Raw genomic sequence first — 6,093 nt, 5'->3', positions numbered from 1 at the left:
TTTAGTAAAGTATATTGCCCCTTACAATTGATCAAAGAGCTCATCAATGTGAGGCATAGGATACTTATTTTTTATGGTGATTTTATTTAGTGCTCAGTAATCTATGCATAAACTCATAGTACCATCCTTTTTCTTTACCAATAAAATTGGTGCAGACCAAGGTGAGCTACTTGTTTGGATTAGGCCCTTCCTAAGATATTCCATTAACAGTCTTTCGACCTCACATTCCTCTGTTTGACTAAGCCTATATGGGGGTTTACAAACAGGGGTAGATCCAAGAATTAAATCTTTTTTATACTCTACTTCTCTCTCAGGAGTTAAACCATCAGGTAAATCAGATGGAAAAACATCTTTAAATTCAAACATTAAATCATTGAAAGACTTTTTAGCATTATCAAAAACAACATTACTTCTTTTCGATGTAGAAGACATAAAATTACCTATAAACGTAAGTTCACAAAGATATACCTCGCATTCTTCTTGGTGTAGTAGTCATTCCAATTCCATTGAACAAATAAGAGGAGAGTTAGACACATCATGTTCTCCTTGAATCTAGAAGACTCTACCCTCTTTTTTACACATAATGGAGTTATTAAGGTAACTCCTATGTAAACTATGCCCAAGACTATATAGCGATTCTCGACCAAGCACTACATCTATTCGGTCAAAATGCATGATTTGGAAATCCAAGGTGTCCTAATAACCTTGAATATCCACCTCTACACCATGTATCATGGTGTCCCAAACTTTTTTATCACTGCCCTTCGCAAAGAGACCAGATATTTATGGGCACTGGGACTCTCAGGCAATTTTAATTTCTTAACTCTTACTTTTTGCCCCTTAATTTTTCCATGCATCCTCATTAAATCATGAGGACCAAAGGTGGGCTGCCACATTGCTGATGATAGACAGCACATGTGGGTTCTATCCTCATGATCAACCTCTACCTCAGTGTACTTTTCAGTACCATTAAGCAGCAACACTTGCACTGCATGCACTTGTCTTTGTGGAGGTCTATTCGGGGCTTTAGCTCTCGCTAGTTCATTTTTAGGGCAGTTCCAAGCAGCATGGTCTTTGCCCAAATATTTGAAGCAAAGATTTTCTTGCCTGGCCCTTTCATAATCCTCTTTCTTTAAGAGAAGATAATTTTGTGTTTAAGGTTTCTTAGGTGGTGCCTGAGGAACCTCCCTCTTAAAGGGCCCCTTCCTTTTCAAATTGGGAAATTTATTGAACTTTGGAACAAAATGTGTTTGCATTTCCCCGTCATATCATCGTATATTTGGGCATACTTAATGGCTTCCTCGAAGGTTTTAGGAGAATTTCTTTTCACCTCAACCTTATAAGTGTCTTTGAGACCTCTCACGAAACCCTTTATCTTTTGGAATTCATCAATTCCCTTCACCTTAAGGACTGCCTCCCTATAGTTTGCTATGTACTGGACTAGAGTGTTTTGCCCCATATTGCAATTGTCCCAAGCCTCCCACGCTCTTTTTAATTCATTTTAAAAACTCTTTGAGGAATGCTTGTTCAAACTCAGTCCAATACCTTGGAATTCTATCACTCTCCCTGAGGCTCATCCACCATTTATAGGCTTTATTTCCAAGGGAAAGACTTACTACCATGACTTGATTTTCAAGAGGTGTATTCCTGAGTCGGTGGAAGTCTTGCCATTTTTGCAAGAATGTATTATTTGCATCTTTATTATGCTCCTTTTCTTCCCCATTGAAAATTGGCAATTTTAAGTCCTTAAGGATGTTCGAGGTTTCTCTAAGTCGAGAGGTAGACCTCTCAACTTGATTAGGAGGAATCGGTGATTTTTTAGTAATAGATACTGATTGAGAATCAGCTATCTTAGTTATAGCTTCAGCTAGGGTTTTTAGTATTTCATTGATAACTCCTAGCCGTGTTTCTATATTTTGCATTCGAGTTTCAAGTTTAGTGAATTTCGTATACAGAATTCCATAATCACCGTAATCAATATCCTCCATTTCCAGATTATCCTCTTGAGTTTTTGTTTGTACCTCCTCATGTGTTTCCTCTCCAACTATTGCTTTTCCCTTTCTAGCCCTTTCCTAGGCTTCCCTAATCATATCATCCCTTTCTGGAGTTGTCATTTCAAAGATGTATATTTTCCAAAAATTATAAAGCGAAATGCTTTCTGTTAGAGAGAAAAAATGTAGCGCCCACTTCCCTGATATTTGTTCGAGGCATTGGATTTGTCTTTGAAGTTGATGCGTCCTCTCACGCTTTTAATTCTTGATCTCTCTCCTTGATCCCACTCTTCTTTATACTCTTTGCTTTGAACTTTTTGACCTGTTCCTCGATCTTCTTCTTTGAGTTTAGCGAGGCTAAGGAGATTGGAAAGAAGAAGAGGGTGAAAAGACTTTGAAAAGAGAGGGGGGGTTTAAGACTTTAGGGTGGGATATTGATGCTCTGATGAGGTGGCTTTTTCCAAAGGTTCCTTAACCTTTGGATGATGTGGCTACTTTTTTTTTAAAATAAAGGTTTTCAAACCTTTCATGATGTGGCAAGGTGTCTATGAGTCTATAGCTCTGCAGATAGATCCTCAGGAGTCAAAATATGTATCAAGCTACTACGTAGGACTCTCTATTCTTGTAGCCCTTCACCCAAGAGAATCGTGTATTGCAACACGGTCTTCCAAGTTCCAAAATGCAAATAGCCTGCTGCCTCTGAGCCTGGAGTTGACGCTGGACCTTAAATGCTGGAGCTCTAAATTTTTGTATGTCTTTATTCAAGCATTGCACCACTGTAGCAACTGATAATCTGTTGAACTTGTCACATCGATTCTACTGGAGTTAGAACTATGGACTCTAGATATTTGCACTGTCTTTGAGTCTCTATCATCCCGAGAGCATGGATTGTATGCGCAATAATAAGGTTCTCGAATTCCCACGTTCTAGCATAGATATAGTTGTAGTATGTGCTCTGACTTTGTCAAAAGGAGGACTTTGGTTACGGGTGGGCACAGTGGTAATCTTTAGGTGATACAGGTAACGGGACCTCAAATGACTTTGTCTTTCATTAATGTCCTATTGTCATTAATGCCATGCTGCTAGTTGCCCGCGCTGCCTCTGTGAGTCCTGGCTGTCTTTGAATAGTAGAAGACTACCAAAAGTTGGCAAGTTATGTCGCTGCGTGAAGGATCACAATCATAGTCTCAGTCTTTCAAAGACGACACCTACATGCCTTCCATGCAAAGCTTTTCATAACTACATCTTCCATACCCTGTCGTCACTGTGCATGTAAAACTCTTGAAAGTGCCCCTCATCCGATTATGAAATCCATTCGATTCGGCTCTGATACCAATGATATGACACCAAAAAGAAGGGCTGAGCTCTCAATGATCCACCTTGCCACGGATTCCCCTTTTGGTCACATGAACTTGTCTTTCTTTAAGTTCCTTCTAGAATCCTCCCTCCTAGCCCAATGCCTGCCACATGGTGTTCTCTTGAGTGCCATGTGTCCATTTGGACCTTAGAGTCTCTATGCCCATTTAGGCCTTACTTATGCACTTCGTATTGATGCAAGCACTGTTGAGCCCTCTGGTTTCCCGCTTCACCATAACCACACCAGACAATTCTGGGATTATGGTTGACATAATAGTTATGGCCCCAAAATGGCTACAAAAATAGTTCCACGATTGGCTACACCCAAGCAAACATTGACCGAAATGGGTTTTGGGCATTTTCTTGATTTTAAGAGTTTTTGTTCAATATTTTTTGTGTCTAGGGGTGTTATACTACCTAATCTACCTAGTCAATGTAAAATAAAACAAGAAAGATCAAATTTCGAAGGAAACATGGGAGGTTTTGCAAAGAGTGATTCTATTTCCCTTTCAAACCACTTTGAAAATCACTCCTAGCATCATTTCTTAGTGTTTTTGTTGGTATTTGCTATCAGCCACACCTTAGCAACCACCCGATCTATCTTTCTACAAAATTTGAACACTTAAAAACACTAGATCACTTAAAAATCTCTCCAAATGACTTTTAACACCTCTCTTTCACTCACACCTTTCTATACACAAAAAAACAATAGCTTTTCTCTAAGATACTCAGTGTTGGGCAATGGGGGGAAGTGGCTACTAGAGGGGATGTCATTAAAAAATGCAATGCAATGCAAAACCGCACCTCAAACTTCTCAAAAATAGTGCAAAAAATTGCATAGTCTGGCATTGACTCACATGCCATGGGGATCTTGTAGGAGAGTCAATGGAGTACTCCTCCAAGCTACTCTGGTTAAAAGAGAGTGACTTTTAACACCTCTCTTTCACTTACATTTTTCAAGAGAGAGTGTTGGCATTGGATCCCATTATGCATGGTGGATAATATAAGATCTCTTGCTTCTAAGCTTTAGTGTCTTGTGTCTACTTCCACATTCTTATTGCCACACCTAGATTGCTCTCACCCCCTTCACCACGTCCTCCTCCTTAGGTCATCCCTCCTCATTCCCCCTCTTATTCTTTTATTGTGGATTAACATTGTGGATGCAATCTAGGAGCTAAGAATGTGCACACTTTTCGAGCAAAAATCTACGAGTAGAAAAGTCCGAGTGATAATTTTTGACACCAACCATGCTTTTATATTTCTCAAAGGAATATACAAATATTTCTTAATTTCTCATTTATGGAAGCATATACTTACTTATTTTTCATTATAACCCTCCTTTTAGAAAACATCATCTATATATGAACAAATAGCGAACACTTTAGAAAATCCTATGAGTACCTCCCTACCATACTCTATTTTGAGGATTATGGTAATTAAATCAATTTCAAAGAGTTTCCCTAATCTTTAGCAATCCCATATTTGAAGCTCTCAAATAACAATGTATACCATATTCCTTGGATGACTAGGAAAAAGATATTGGAAACCTTATACTTGAGGCCATTATAATCGATCATAAATTAATCTCTAATACATTATCAAATATGGGAAGTCAAGGAACATATTTTCAAAATATTCCCAATTCTCCAAACCTAAGTACTTTTAAGGAAATGTGGTCTCTAATGAACTCCTTCCTACCATAATATGAATTAGGGAGAAGTTGTAACTCTCATATACATCTTGAAATTTTCACTTTTTCTCTTTATAACTATAAAAAGTATAATTTTAAGCCTACCTTTGCATAGATCATGAAATTTTGAACATTTTTCCTTTTTACAGCTCCTCAATCTGATATAAGGAGCAAAAGTTATGACCCCTTTTGCGTAGGCTCTCCAAGGGTATTCCACCGGTGAAATAGGGTTGGGGCAAGCTCTTCAAACCATATTCCTCTAGAAAAATACACTTAGAGGGTCTATTAAAAAAGTATTATATTATTTTCTTAGGTGTCCTGAGGAACTGTAAAGAGGATATTTGCTCAAAATTTCATGATCCAACCAATGGTGAAAGGAAAAGAAAGGATTTTTGAAAGTGATAAAATAAGTCACCATTTGGACATTATATATGTATATTATATAAAGGTATATTTATATCTATATCTATTTATCAGTATTTCATATTTACTTACATATTCCTTGAAATAATTTGCATTTTTTTGCTCCCCAAAATTGACTTGAGCCTATATATTTTGACCCCTCCTACCTTTTGTCCGCTTGTCGCTCGGGGGTTTTTGCTCAGAAAATGGAAACCCCCTAGGAGCTAAGGAGTGATACCATAGATCAAAGAGGTGTGGATTGGCCTCGAACTGATGGTTGTGTGAAGAAGGACCACCCTCATTGGCTCCATCTCAAAGTCCCCAAAAGCCAATTGAGGTCACTTGAAAAGAATTTAACAAGATCCCAAATGAAAGTGTGAGGAAGGAGGTACACTAGAATGCATGGGAGTAGTGCAAAACTAGGACTTTTTAAAGAATTGATGTGGATGATTATGTATTTGAGACTTATTAGAGTGAGAGGCATGAAATTTTAAAAGCTCATGTGAGAGATGTGAAGTATCCATGTTCATATTTTTCCTTCTCTTGATTCCTCTACCATACACATCAACAAATTTGATGCCCTAGTGGCCCTAAAACAAGTGTAATGAGGTCCAAAATGCTTCAAGAACCAAATAGACCAAATAGCATGCTCGT

The sequence above is a fragment of the Dipteris shenzhenensis genome, chromosome 9 (genome assembly GCF_047967505.1).
Source record: "Dipteris shenzhenensis isolate YYH24624 ecotype China chromosome 9, Dip_SZ_1.0, whole genome shotgun sequence".
Lineage (NCBI taxonomy): Eukaryota > Viridiplantae > Streptophyta > Polypodiopsida > Gleicheniales > Dipteridaceae > Dipteris > Dipteris shenzhenensis.
This window is presented reverse-complemented; position numbering follows the sequence as displayed.